We start from the raw sequence: 16,219 nt of genomic DNA, 5'->3' as shown, positions 1-16,219 counted from the left end.
ACCAAAACAGACTCATAGATTCCCTTTACGAGCACATTTCTCACAAACTAAACGCGATAGCCATAAAAGTAAAAACAAAGATTTTATCAGCTCAGGATTATGTCACTAACAAAAAGGCTTTCAAGTTAATAAAGTAAAAAGGGTTGAGTCATTCGATGGTAATCGATACACAAATCAAAACGCTTTATCAAACAATGGATGTGATATTTCTACCTTTCATGAGTATTTGGATACAAAAAACTAATAGCTGGACGATATTTTACTTTGTGTCATGACAGTTCTTTGTTTACATTACTTATGCCTGTGTTTTCGTGGTAATGACGCGCTTCTCGGAGAGATTACTTAATAGTTGTGGCCAAATAATCCCTTAATGGGGTATTTTAAAGATGTGCCTCTGTGCCTAGCAAACCGTTTATTATTTAGTGTTTTGGACATATATATTTCTACTAAAAAGTTTTTTTTAAAACATGGAGCAATGTTGTATTCTGTGATAAAATTTTACAGTTTCACATTTTGTATGTAGTTTTTAGTGAACTGTGCAACCCCAGTATCGGAACCGAATCATAGTTCTGGGCAGGGCAAATGAGTACAAGTATAATCCCTGATCTATGACTGAATGACTCTAGAATATTTTGGCTTTACTTTTAATTATAATATTATATTTCTATAATCTCATTTCTTTGTTTCTCTTTTTGGTAAAGGTCTCCTCCAGTTCCCGCCATTGCTGTTTCAAAGTGTCACTCTTCGCCATGTACCTGGTTTCCTTAGTTTGGTCACCTTCTAAATTGTCTTTCTTCTTTGTGGCATCACTTTAATACTTTCTTGCACCACTTTTCTGTTCCTCCAGTGCCCCGCCCATTTACACAAACTTATTTTCATTGTGACATCTGCTACCATTGTTATTCCCTCCGTTATGATGTATTCTTTATTTATTCTTTTCTTCCCTATCATACATCACTGTACGTTTGAAAATTGTTAATGAGAAGGAATTAATTTCCCGCCAGCTGTGAGATATTTTTTACGGGCAGACGGAAGCAAGTCATTACTGGGGCCAGGGGTCATTGGGACACGAATATAACGTCTTAATTATTGCAATAGCTCATACATTTGTGAAATGTAAACTGTATCACCTTATATAACATGTATCCTATTAGGGTTATGTGTAGAGACTTTTTACATGTAATTTTGTCCTTATAACAGAATTTTGTAGGGAAAAATAAGTTACATAGTAATCTACGAAACCCGAATACTATCAAAAAGATAGAAATGAATATGCTGGAGATTACCGAATATTAAAATTAAATAAATCAATGACGCTTCAACCATTTAGGTCTAGGCCTCATATTTCTGCATCTGTTTCATGATCTATTAGGCAAGTAGGTGATCAGCCTTCTGTGCCTGACACACGCCGTCGACTTTTTGGGTCTAAGGCATTGGAGCACAGCCCGATATTGAACCTACGACCTCAGGGATGAGAATCCCACGCTGAAGCCACTAGGCCTAAAGTGCTCTTTACTGAATATTATTTAGTCCAAAAACAATGACACAAGCATATTAAATAAAGATCTACTAATTTAAAACCTAAAGTTTATAAAAAAATCCTATTTCAAATTACATAGAGACTTATACAACACGATGATATAATCATAAAACTAATCAATCAAAATTTGAATGTTTGTAACATCTTAAAATAATTGCCAGTAATTATTTCAATGCTTGTCAATGTTGCAACACTGTGAAGTAATTAATTATGATTTATTATTAACACTCAAGATTGTGACAATGTATTTGCCATTTATTATAATCACCGTCTCTGTGGGATATGATATGATACTTTGTATTGAAAATCCAAATTTCAGTCTTCTAATCATTATATTGCGAGTGACGATAAAAAAAATCGGTAGCACTAAAACCTTCTTTGGTTTGGGCCTTTGATTTCCGCATCTGTTTCTGTTTTGATCATTTATCAATCTATTTGGCAAGTAGGTGATCTGCCTCCTATGCCTCACACACGCCGGCGACTTTTAGGGTCTATGGCATGCCGGTTCCTCACGATGTTTTCCTTCACCGTTCAAGCGAATTTTAGATGCTCACAGACAGTAAATCCATTGGTCCTGAGTCGTACGCTTATACCAGCACTGCTTTTTTAAGGTGTCAAACAAGGTACGTTAGAATTAATCCATCATAACATTGATGCGTTGGTAGCCTAAATCTCTTATAATAAACATTAAGTAAATTTAGTATTTTTCAAATACAATTATTTTTACAGAAAGATTTTTAGAGTAGCTTTTATTTTAACTTTCTAATATCTAGTTTAATATAATGATCTTTGTTTATGTATGTACCTAAATCGATCTGAATAAAAGGCTATATTTATTATTATATAGAAATATTACATGTTCGCATGCAAAGAATGCAAGTCAATTATTATAATATACAAGTTCTAGTAGAGATGTCTATTTTAAACAAGTTAGACCAAGTAATAGAAAGATGCACTAGTGATACCATGATTTATACCATCACTGTAAGAGCCAAGGTTGTACATTTTGCTCAGGCTTTCTTAGTTTTATAAGGCACTAACATTTACATTAACATTCTTTCTTCTTCTTTATGTCCTATAACCCCTAGGTGGGGCAGAGGGCGTCCACAGCGAGCCTCCATCCCGTTCGGTCTTGCGCCTCGTGCTTCACTTCGCTCCAAGTCCTACCAGCTCTCTTTACCTCGTCCGCTACTGTACGGCGCCAGGTTTGTTTGGGACGGCCACGCCTTCGCTTTCCTTGCGGGTTCCAATCAAGTGCCTGTTTGGGAATATGACTGGGATCCCTTCGAAGTGTATGGCCTATCCAATTCCACTTGCGCCTCTTGATCTGCTGACTGATCGGGGTTTCTTGGCAGCGCTCCCAAAGTTGCTCGTTGGAGATTTTTTCAGGCCAGTAGATACCCAGAATATGGCGAAGACAGCGGTTGACGAAGACTTGGAGTTGGTGCGAGATGTCTTTGGTGACCTTCCACGTTTCACACCCATAAAGCAGCACCGACTTGACGTTGGATCCGAATATTTTAAACTTGATTCGACGCGTCAGCATCCGTGACTGCCATACAGGCCGAAGTTGTGCAAAGGTTGCTCGGGCCTTGGCAATGCGTGAGGCGATATCCTCCTCTGTACCTCCATTTTCAGACACGACGCTTCCGAGGTAAACAAAGTTTTTAACAATCTCCACGCTCTCCCCTCCCATCCGCAATGGGGTGCGGTTATCAACTCCAACACGCATTTCTTTAGTTTTCCGGGTGTTGATTTTGAGTCCCGCCAGTCCCGCCTCGCGTTCCAGGTCGTCTAACTTGGATTGCATGTCACGGTGCGTGTGACTTAGCAGACATAGGTCATCGGCATAATCCAGATCTTCCAATATGTTGGTTAATCCCCACTCTATGCCGCGGCGCTTGCTCTGATGTGTGCGATGCATAATCCCGTCGAGAACAACCAGGAAAAGTAGTGGCGAGAGTAAGCAGCCTTGTCGGACGCCCGCGTGTACTTGAATATCGTCTGAGACGAGGCCATTGTGAGTCACTCTACAAGAATAGTTCTGATAGTTGGCCTTTACTAAGTTGATTATCTTTGGCGGGACACCAATGACAGAGAGTCGCGACCATATGCTGTTCCAACTCAGCGTATCGAAAGCTTTTTCAAAGTCAACAAAGGTAAGATAAATCCCCCTCTGCCATTCTGATGCCTGTTCGAGGATGATACGAAGAGTATTAATTTGGTCAGTACATGAGCGATTAGGCCGGAAGCCAGCTTGTTCAATGCGGAGGAGGGGCTCGACGGCTCCAGACAGCCTGTCCAAGATAATTCTGCAAAAAACCTTGGAAGGGACTGAGAGCAAAGTGATACCTCTCCAATTGCTACAGTGGCTAAGATCACCTTTTTTGGGCACAGTTATAAGTAGGCCCCTATTCCAGTCTTCCGGAAGCTTCTCGCTTGTCCAGATTTTGCCAATCAAAGGTGTCAGCGCGTCGACGGTGGTAGCCAAGTCCGCTTTTAGCATTTCTGCCGCTATCAAGTCAAGACCTGGTGCTTTACCAGTCTTAAGCCCCATGACCGCTCTCGCTACTTCATCACGTGTGGGTGTTTCGATATCGATGTGAAGTAGCCTGGGTGGTGGAGATGTGTCTTGCGGGACACCAGGAGTGGGCAATTCTGTGGGACGAAACGTTTCCTGAAAGTGCTCACGCCAGCGTCGCAGTTGCCCTTCTGATGTTACAATGAGCTGACCGCCTTTTGATTTTAGAGGCTTCTTACGCTGACTTCTCTTTCCTGCCAAAAATTTTAGTTGCCTTATATAGGTCTCTCATGTTGCCGGTGTTAGCTGCAATTTGCGCTTGGTCAGCAATACCGTCAACCCACAACCTTCTGTCATTTCGCGAGCTGCGATAGATTTTCTTACGAATCTGTCGATACTGCTGCCTGAGGTCGGCTTGTAGTAGCTCGTCGTTGGTTCCTAGCAGTCTTAGGTGGAGTTCCCTACGGTCGTTTATCAGCTGCCAAGTGGCTTGTGAAATCCATTCCTCGCGCGAGTGTTTAGTGTGACCTAATACGAAAGAGCTGGTCTCTGTGTAGGCCACTTTGATGCGTTTCCACTCTTCGTCTATTGAGTCATCGTCACTGTGAAGTCCGGCGAAGCGGTTACGGAGCTCAAGCCTGAACTTGTTCATAGTTTCAGGATCTCGCAGTTTAGTGACGTCAAACCTTCTTCCAGCCCTACCAAGATCACCAGCTGGTCGCGCAATCGAAACCTTAAGTCGCATTTCGGCAACAACGAGATGGTGGTCGCTGTCAATATCAGCGCCTCTTCGGTTGCGAACATCAAGGAGCGATGAGCGCCAGGTCGAACTGATAGCAAGGTGGTCAATTTGGTTTTTCGTGGTACCATCCGGGGAGTTCCATGTGTATTTATGTACATCTCTATGAATGAAAAGTGTCCCACCGATGGTCAGGTCATGTTGTTGGCAGAACTCTATAAACCGTTCGCCATTCTCGTTTCGTGCTCCAAGTCCGTGTTTGCCCATGCTACGCTCACAGTTGCTGTTTTCGCTTCCAACCTTCGCGTTAAGGTCCCCCATGACGATCACAATGTCTTGCTTCTTAATACGTTTAAGTGTGGCATTTAGAGTGTTGTAAAAATCATCCTTGGTGTCCTCCGCAGACGTGTTGGTGGGAGCGTAACACTGTACAATGGAGATCTTACGGGCTCTTGAGTTGAAACGGGCCCAAATGATTCGGTCTGAGATCGGTTTCCAGTCCAAAAGACTCCTCTTTGCGGAGTTAGAGAGGAGAAAAGCGACGCCATATTCAAGGTCATCATCCTCATTTTCCTTCCCGGAGTATAGGAGAGTTAGGCCTTTGGACGTTCTCAATTCACCAAAACCATTTCTGCGCACTTCGCTTAAACCAAGTATTTGCAGATTGTATCTAATCATTTCTGTCTCTGCTTGTGCTAGTCGAGTGTCGGTGCTAAGCGTTTTTACATTCCAAAAAGCAATTCGTGTCCGTGATTTTATGCCAAAGGTCGTCGGTAAAAGATCGGTCCGGTTTCTTCTCGCTGTTTCAGTTTCTTGAATCGTTGTTTTTCAGGCAAGCAGGAGATTAGCCCACTGTGCCCTAGTCTGATAGTGGGGCTGCCACTTTAAAGCTTCCAGACAAGCTCGGTTTTATGCGGGTTACCTCCCTAGTGAGTATATTCTGTTTTAAGGCGCAGAATGCTCGCCTTTTGCCCTGCATCCTTAGCTCAGCTGCAGCTCTAGGTAGTGGGCACGCGGAAGCGTGGCTGCAGCAGGTCCCAGGGTGGACGACTAGGACGTGGATGACTCGGACTGGCCGGGGTTCTGCTTACATTAGTGTTCCACTACATAACACAGCAGATGGTTTTATTTGGCTTTTTATAGGCAATGCTGACCTCACTTCCTCAGCGATTCCCACCAACACCATCCCCAACTTCCCACCCCATTACATTAACATTGCATTTCGCATATTGCGTGTAAAATGTTTTATGGTTCTTCGTAAGTGTCGACACTGCTTAATTCACAATGTATTTTATACTGTACAAGCTGACTTAACCTACCTCTTTAGCTACATACCAATACATTTATTTATTTTTTTATTTATTTATTCCACTACATTTTATATTCCATACATGGTATATTTTTCTATCCTATCAATAGTTTGCTTTTCCTTTTGCAAAAACTATTGTTTTGATTTAGGAGGAATTTCTCCAATTTGATTGAAATTTTCCTTCGAGTTCAAGGAGTAAATAAAATTTTAAGGATATTAATAAAGTTATCATTTTGCAATTATATTTATTATTAATTGATGATTGAATATTTTAGTACCCCAAACTATTTTTTCGAAAAAATCTCTCATAATTCAAAACGATGGTAACACTAATCACGTAGAGACTGCCCTGGCGCCCGTTTGAGGCGCCGTTGTGGCGGGAAAACTGCACCAGACATCTGTATGTGCATTCCTTAGGAAAATGCCAATAATTGTCGAATAGTTTCTACATAATCACATTAATTAACTCTCATTTTTACCCCCACTTATAATAGAGTTTCTTTTACATGAGTATAAAATATTCGTTTTGTTATAGTATATAATATAAGTTCAGGTTAATTAAATAAAATAGAAAAATTATATGAATGTGATGCAAGAGTGTTGGCCTAGTGGGTTTAGCGACTCATCCCAGGTCGTCGGTGACATGGTGAGGACACCAGCGTTAGACCAAACGGTGTGTGTCACAAAAGGTTGATCACCTAGTTGCTTATTAGAAATGTTCACGGAATAGATACAGAAATCCGAAGCCCAGACATGATAATTATTTATTATATGTATAGATATGATAATACAATTATGACTTTAAACTATAGTTTCAATTGTAGTATATGTTTACAATCTAACCAAAGGTTGAAAAGAATATAGGATAATCTGTAGTCCTAGTATTCATAAAACAAACAGGTGACGTATATCCTTAGAGTCTTGGGCTCTGACTTCAGTGTATGTTTTTTATTCTGTGCCAGACACAATGTCAAAATAAAATTGGTTGGGTCACCCCTATCCAATAACAATAAATAATCCAGTGGCGCTACATCCCTAAATGGGTGTAGCCTCAGATTGCATCCGTTTTTTTTATCATTTTTATTCCATAGACTAGATGGCCTTCTGACACATGACATCAAATTCGGTTTTGAAATGCCTTACAATATTTTAAAGTGTTAAGTTCTCAGACTTATAGAATATTCATAAATATAGAGGAGTTTAGTTACTCAGATGCAAGACTTTTATATATATAATATATATCGATATCTGCTTACGTTTGTTTACGTCAATTGCGCCTAAGTTAGCTTGTTTTCATAACAATTTGCATTAAATTCCTCGAATAACCAAAGCGTAAGGGAAATGTGGTATTTCTAAACATGGTCCTTTGATCGAAGCTTTGTTCGTAAGATTGCCGAGTGTGCGCTTCCTTATACGTATTTACCTAATAAAACTGATTTCTTTAACAAATTGCCGCAAATGTTTACGGGCGATTTATTTGATACCTTTTGATTTATATTTTAGATAAAAGTGACTGATTAATATTTATATCAACTTTTTTAATATGCTTATTTCTGATTTCGAATTATATAAAAAGTAATTACAACTAAATAAACAATATTTATACTATGAACACGTCATCCAACTAATATGTGCCTGTCAAAATTGCCGCGCTTACGTTGTTCGAAATTCAAAAGCCTAATCAATTTACGATTAGTGCGTGCGCGAGCCAGATGCCAATGTTATCGGGCACAGATAAATAATGAATATTCATGAACGAACGCCGTTAGACTGTCCGGGATAAGACATAGGCTGTGGTATACATACTTGACAGTGTCGCCATGTGTGAAATTGACATTAATTAGAAAACGGGGTCAAATGTAATTACCTATACCCAGTACCTTTGTTTTATATGAATTAAAACGTATCTATTATTTTGTTAGGTAATGTTGTATAATATTTATAAACCTAAAAGTTCAAAAAAATGTAGAATCGTATAATTTATGTGGAATTCATTGGAAGAATTTAAAATGTGGCAGGCTTCAAAATTTATTACAAAAAACCGCTAGCTAACCGTCATTCAAAACTGCAATGAGTAATCATTGACCCAGTGTTGCCAGTTACCACCCACGAATACCAAATACTGTAACCAAAGATCAAGTGATAATTTTGATTGGACCATTAATTTTATTACACGTCATTGAAATGTTTATTTATATTGCAGTCATTACAGTTTATAAACGGTAGTTTATCTGTGATTTAGTTTATAACAACGGCCCATGATTATTGTGGCCTGTGAATTAAGTCATACAGTTTCATGATCGGTCGTATCATCTCAACGTCCGTCGTACCACAGTCCACAACTTTTTCCGCCTTTGTCCGCGAGTCACCACTATGTGGAACCAGCTGCCCACTATTTCCGAACCAATTCGATAATGGGTCCTTCACGATAAGAGCCTAACAATTACGAAAAGACCGCTAACGTTCTTGCCAGTCTTAGGTGAAAGGATTAAACATCAGCTGAGCCAGTGAACAATTTATATGTATTAAACATATTGACATCTATCAATCATCATTTGATTACCTTGATTGATTACTTTCGTTCATTAAACAAAATTAATAAGAATTGAATGTACTTAAATTTATACATACACACTGGACTATACAATTTGATTTATAAGCAATACGTATTTTTTTTATCAAAAATGGTAAAACACAAGAAACCAGATAAAATAATGTCTTCTGCTTCGCCGTAAACGAGTACCATACGAAATGTCATGCGCGAGATTCCGATACATTTTTGTTTGTAAAGCCACTTAAGTTAAATGTCCCAACGACGTAGGGTTGCCAACATAAAAAAAATATACGGTAAAATTTATATATTTAAGCTCCATGCAAATGTAAATTTTTGAGAAATAAACATTTGCATGGAGCTTCCATATTGATAACTATAATATTAATCAAATATCAACATCATATTTAATACATGTAATATGTAGGATAGGAGTAGTAACTGTTAAGGTAGAGTAATGTAGTGGAATAAATTAACATTATTTAATTAAAATAATATTTATATTTTGCTATCAACTAAAGGATTCAATGAGAATATAAGTTTTTTTAATTGTTAAATTACAGAACACCAAGTTTTTTAATTTGTTAAATAATATAACAGCCTTTTAAGAATTGGTACGCTCTTTTCTTGAAGAACCCTAAGTCGAATGTCCTGTAAAGATCTATTTCCTTGATGCATATTGAAATTATATTTCATAGCTAAAAAAACGAGAATTTCATGTAGGCTAGAACAGTGATTGACTAAACATTTTTGGAAAATAAGTGGCAACCCTGATAGTAAAATGTTAATTTATATGGTAACATCTTAATAACATTCCGCGACTTGAAGAATGCTCTTGACACGCTTTCAAGATTCCTGAGTTTTGACACCGTTTATAAAGGAAAGCACTTCACGTTAAATTGTGGGAACATTTTACTAAGTGTATTAGTCTATTAAATAAAAGCGTCCATATAATTATAGAAAACAAATTATGTATGTGTTAATTAGTAAAGAAGTTTTCATTCTGTACTGTCTACTTCAGTTTAATTAAATTATTGTAAATGGCAAATATGGCTTTATTTTCCTTTTTCAATTGCCATAACCACAGTGTATCTTATTATACGACAAATTATGTGTGAATCAGTAAAACCCAGAAAGTACCTTCTGTATGTTCATTTTAGTTTAATTATTGTCAATGACAAATATGTATTTATTTTCCTTTTTTTACATAAGAGCATCCATCTACAGATAAAGTAAACGTAATTTGTCTTTATCTGTAGATGTATTGTGTGTAAATCGTAATTGTCATGTAATAATTAATAATTACTGTAAATAACTGTAATTTTCATAGAATTAAATATAATTATTTCAAGTGAGTCAACATTATCACGATTACTCAAATTATAATCTTATTACGTTGAAATAGAGTACAATTTTAAATAACAAAATAGTTTTTGTTTGGCAACAAATTTATGTTTAGAGTAGCTTGGCTAAAACATGCTAAATGCTATCAATATATAAAAACATCTGACGATAAATAACGTAAAGGATTAAAAGATTTTCTGGATTTCGTTAATACCAAAAATTTGGGTTGGAACGGCAGACAGAAGAGCAAGGAAACTTCCCATAGTTATAAAAAAATACTTAATTTATCAATAACTTACCGAAGCTTCTTGTTAAATACAGTATATCATATATATTCTAATACATATGTAATATACTTTATACCGAGCTCGAAAACACTTGTAAAACCCACTCAACAAACACACACTTGCGATATTTTAATAAAGTTTCTCACACTAACACGACAAAAACAAAACACGACCATGCGTAACAAATTTACGCGCGTAACTGGCGATGATTCATGAAGCAAATAATGGCAATTAATAGTATTAAGATGTCCGCGATTTGCAAACTAATATCAACTATAACAGATTGGTATATGGGTAGAAATCGCTTAGCAAAATTTCGCTTAAAAATGGCTAACTATGACTCAATGAGAGGAAATGTCCTTCCAAGTACTACGGTATTGGTAAGATTTTTAATAGTTTTATTCTTATTACAAGATTTTTATTAAAGTATTCCGAACCAATTCGACTTAGGGTTGCTTCAAAGAGCGTATGAAATCTTAAAAGGCAATTGCTTGCCTTTTTGCAATTTACAAAGAAATTTCACTTCTGACATGTGTACCTACTTTGTACGCGTCCACTTTTTTTATATAGCAAACGGGGAAGAGATGTTATCTTATGTTAAGTAATACCGATTGATACTCATCGATTTAACAAATACTTTAGTGGGCAGAAGATTCCACATAGTTCTTAGACAATAGAAAATCTACTATAAAATGTTTGCAAAGATATTATTTATTAAATATCGCTCTTAGAACATATTTTATTAGACCTTTATGACTTAAACTACAATATCTAAATTACGCAGAATACTAATATTTGCTCAAATTACATATAATATATTATCTCTTTACCCCGTTATAGCGTTTCTAAGTTCAATACTGAGATTCACCGTAAGTTGAAAGCCGTGAAAATTGGGTGCCGTTTTGACAACAGAATTTGTTACAAGAGACAATTGTTGCGACACTGGTGGTCCTGATTGTCTGTCTTAATAAATTATTATTAATGATGCACCGATACGCCATTTTGCGATACGATACCGATGCCGATACTCTTGAAGAAATATTGTCGATACCGATACCGATTAGGATACCAACGCTCATTAAATTATAATTAAATTAAGGTAAAGTTTAATTTTTATTAAAAAATAAAAACAGTCACAAATTTTGACTAAGGCTTAATTATTAAAATTAAGAAATAAGAGTAATAATTAACATAAAATAAATAACTGTTATTAATTAAAATTTACATTTATAAGATTTTTGTTATTCTGTATTTTATTTTAGTTGGTAAGTATCGAAAAAATTAGACAAAGCGGCTGAGGTACACAACAAACTGAATAAAACGCAGGTATTCCCCGAGCATAGCATACATGTCTCGTTTGCAACGAACGAGATCAAACAAGATGCGCGTTTTTTAAAAGTATCGTTTTATCGGCAACAAAATATCGCTTATATTTTAAATAACGAATATACCGATATATCGACAATACTTTGGGTTTGCCATTCGGCATCGGGATCGGTATCGGATGTATCCCTTATTGTTATCAAATATATGCAATATTTAAAGACGCTAAGTTCCAGGCTCGAAGGCCGTCATAATGAATGTACCTTCCTCCGCTCGACCTTTGATGATGACTAACATTTATATTCAGCCTAATAGAATTGTGATTTAAAGTTATCGTATTCAAGAGGTATATTATTTAGCTTAGATCAGAGTAGAGTAGTGTCAGCCTAAGAGAATCGCAGCATGTTACTTATTTGGGTCTTAGGCAGTTGCTTTTTTCCTTCCTTTTCTTTCCTTTCTTTGTTTATTTACTTAGGTTGCCCACGCTCGGCACACTGATTCATTCACTCAAGAACAGTAAAAAATGTGTGTGTACTTCTGTACACGCGTTAGAAGTTGAAGAAAGCGACTTCTTTGGCGTAACAAGATAAAAATCTTTAAAAAAATTAATCTACATTTGCAAAAAAAACGTCACTAACAATAGAAAAAAGGCATTTAATGTATTTAATAATATTGAAAGTTTTATTATAAGTTATAACACATTATCTTGTTATATAAAGTTTATATCACATAAAACTTAAATGTTGACTATAGCTAACTTCAGGTAACTTTTTTGTACACCGTCATAAAAATGTCACACATCGTAAAAAAATACTTTCATCATTTTTCCCTAACACGCCAAAAGAAGAATAACTTCAGAAACGAAAGCCAAAAATAATAAAAACTAAAGGAAAATTGGTTGCAAAGTGTGAAAGAAGGCTAAATAAATATCTAGACTTAGCTGGTATCAGAATTTTTAATCGATTGGATATCGGTGAGTTTAAGCCAAATCGGGTTCTTAGGAGTTGCGCAAATGGGATGCCTGACCTACGAGTACACGATATTTAAATTTAGTTAAATAGTTAGTGCAGTCAACCGTTTCTTTCTTTCCCTTCCTTCCTTTACTTCGTCGTAAGATCTAGTGTTGATTGCGCAAAAAAAACCATTGGTATGATTTCAACGTCCTCGTTTACAGCACGCCACTTACCAACACCTATTCATAGTAACTAATTTCGTTAAGGATAATTAAAAGATGTAGCAGTCGTAAATCAAAGACATTAGTCAAATTCATCGCTTAATTACTAATTAATAAATAAAAGCTTAATTCATATTTCTGATTTTGCTATTAAGTCTAGTCCACTAAAACAACTTTTATAAAAAGCAATAAAACACGAAACATTGACACCAATTTTAACGACATTTTTATAAGTTATTTATTATATCATACCTTGTTAATGCTAAGGTCAATCAAACGCTTTTAATTGGGTTAAATTCAACTTTGGTGGACACTTCTTTTAATTCAAAATGTATTATACATTAATAATGATGAAACAGCCAGACAGAAATGAGATAAGCCGGCGGTTAAATGGGCGTGGTCTGGCGTACCCTCGCTATGCTAGGAAGTGAGGAGGCCTGGAGTGCAACGGTCTCCTTCTGTGAGCATGTAATGCTGCAGAAGGCTCCGGAGCGACTTAGGGAGAGGACTGGGGTTGACCGTTGACTGGCCGGTGGTTTAGGGCTGGGATCTCGTCCTCGGCCTGGAACCGCAGGTCTAGATTAAGTATGTGGGGTATAAGCCCGGGTCCCTTGGGTAGAATGCCTGGCGATCCCCGAGGGCCCTTAAGGGCGTGTGAATGGCTGAGGTGTTTTTAGTGGGTCTCGCTACCCCTCTGAATAGCAGAGGCATTTGAGTGTAGATCCAACCCCACAGTCCCGCGTCAAGCTCAACATCCATGGCGCGGGCGTGCGTAAGCTCATTTTCACCTCATTAAAAAAAAGGCGTGCCCTCCAATAGGACCCAACTCTCCTGACATGTGAGAGTATGGACCAACGTCTGTCCAATTAAAAAATATTTCAAGTTTACGAGAAATTATGGACGTTTATTCCAAATTTCCTTATATTAATATAGAAAATATAGCTTTTATAAAACATTTATAACACTGTTATTGCCACTTAAACTTACAGTTAATCACTCTGTCATAAGCTACAAATGTCCAAACTTTCCTAGACATTAGAAAAGTCATAATTTTTATCACTCTGTGGTGTTCATTACGAACGCAGGGCCGTTGACCTCACGCATATCGCACGTTAGTGTTGTGCAACTGAAGCTGCTTACGATACATTTGCGTTTTCTGTGATGTAAACTAATAGTTATTATGGTGAGAATATGTTATATGGGCCGTAGATATAGAACGTCATAATTCTAATTTGCAAAAACGTAATATTTGCTAGAATAGAGCAGTGTTGTTCAGCGTGCTTCTGTCATCCATGAGGTGGTTCGATCCCCGGATGTGCATCTAAAATTAGCTCGAACGGTAAAGGGAAACATCGTCGATTGCGTGTGTTAGGCACAGGCCTATTAGATTTACCATGATCATAAAACAGATACAAAAATCTGAGGCCCAGCCTGCAAAAGTTTTGCGTGACTGAATATTTTTTTCATCAATGTATAATTGTTTAATAGTTTGTCAAATTCTATTTTTAGAACAGCGAAAACTTCGTAACTAAACGGTTCTTTCTGAATACCTATTGAATAATCTTTCGAATCGCCGCATTATCGATATCATCCCAACCCTATTCCAGAGTACATAAAATAAAAGCGCAGTCATAATATCCTGTTAGCCAACACACGTGTTTCGATAACGTCTAAAAGCGAACAAACTCGAGTGCTCCATTGAGAAACAAATCCAGTCATACTTCATACAAATATAACCCTAAGATTATATTGTAAGGGATCCATTTAATAAGTAAAGCCAAGCACGTTCCACGATTGCGAGTTGACAACATCAAATTAGTTAATAAATAGCACGCACACACTATATACCTTGCTCTTTAAAAAAAATATTATATGACATTCTTTTTTTTCTTTGATCATTGTTATTTTGTTTATTTCTATGTGTGTGTTTTGTTACTAATCAATTTCATGTCTTATGTCTAATATATTAATAATTATGAAATTATATAAATAATTTTGTTTAATTATTACACAAAAATACATATTATAGTCTTTTATTAACATAGCTTTTACATATTAAAAGAAAACACTTTTTTACCGGATTGAAGCTATGTATTTTTATTGTAAACTTATAATTATTTTACATAATTTTAAATTTATCCGACGTTTCGCGAGCTGTACAGCATGCGTGGTCACGGTGACTGAAGAGAAAAGATGTTGAATGTCAAAAAAGTATGATGTGTGTTTATTTTTCATCTACTGAATTAAATAAAAAAAATATGTCAATAAAAATCATTCTCGACTCCAATTGAACACCCAAAAATTTCATCCAAATCTATCCGTTTAGGAGTTTAATAACAAACACATGCACAGAATTTATATACATATATATGTACCTGCTGTTTATTTTCTCTACTGATTAATAACCTAGATACAGTCATTGAAAAGTACTCCAGTGACATACACACGTACACTAGAATTATATATAAACAAATAGAGTTATAATATAACTGAATCTGATTGTATTATTTAGTAACCCAACATTTACTACGTACAAGCAATGTAATGTTTTCATTGTAAGTACATGATCTAACTAGGTCATCTAGATTCTAAGCCACAGATTAACTAACAGCAACTTGTCGAGATAAATTTACTATTAAATCATTTTAATATCAGATATAATATAATTTTTAATAAATCTCTATATTAAACACGTAAGTTTTTATTATTTATTTACCTTTCAAAATAAGCTACCATTAGAGATTACTCCAGTGCAGTAACTGTTTACATTTACGTCCCCTAAAATATAATACAGTTTTATACTCTGATTTTTAATTCCGTAGTATTCTGACAGCTATCATTTTTTGACATGTCAGAAATAACAAACCTTTTTGGCCGAGCACATAATCAATTTGTTGTAAAGGTTTAATAGGAGAAAATAAATTTATTATTATTAATACGAGTCTGAATAAGTAAAAATAACATATTTTTTTAATAGGTCGACTAAACCTGGAATTGGCCGGCAACGCAACTGTAATCCCTCAGGCATTGAGAGAGTCCATGGGAGGTATCACTTAACATCAAAAGAGCCTGCTTCCTTCTGTTCTATTAAAAAGTAATCTATAGAAATACATTTTACTAAGACCCTTGTTATACACAAAACAAAAGTATCACGTCAATGATAGAAGTAGGCTAGGCAGTTGCTTATTTGCGTCTTGAAAAATATAGCCTGAACATAAATTAGTGTTTGTTTGCATGACCCAGTGTTCTAGTTACAGCATTGATCTACCACATTATGGCTTTATCCAAGGCTTTCATGCATATGGAATATCTATATTTAACTCGAAATTATGACTTCTAATAACTTTAAGTAAAAGTCTTTATCACAAATTGGTGTTTATTGTACTCGTCATGTATTTATTACATTATATGTTACAAAAAAATATGATGAA

The 16,219-nt window shown here is 36.1% G+C and overlaps 1 protein-coding gene across 3 annotated transcripts in view; it reads right to left on the bottom strand.

Moving 5' to 3' along the window:
- LOC110997772 overlaps nt 1-16,219 on the bottom strand; it is a 71,442-nt gene that overhangs the window by 23,186 nt on the left and 32,037 nt on the right. The window contains exon 1 of one of the 3 annotated variants that reach the window (XM_022266085.2): nt 10,361-10,473. The exons of 1 other annotated variant lie outside the window; for it this stretch is intronic. The gene's annotated coding sequence lies outside the window, so the exon portion shown is untranslated. Of the gene's footprint in view, nt 1-10,303; nt 10,474-16,219 lie in introns of those variants that run through there. One more of the 3 variants, XM_022266084.2, reaches the window with a different exon arrangement.

Source organism: Pieris rapae, chromosome 9 (assembly GCF_905147795.1).
Source record: "Pieris rapae chromosome 9, ilPieRapa1.1, whole genome shotgun sequence".
NCBI lineage: Eukaryota > Metazoa > Arthropoda > Insecta > Lepidoptera > Pieridae > Pieris > Pieris rapae.
Note: the sequence above shows the minus strand (reverse complement) of the source record. Positions and strands in the feature narration are given on the sequence as shown.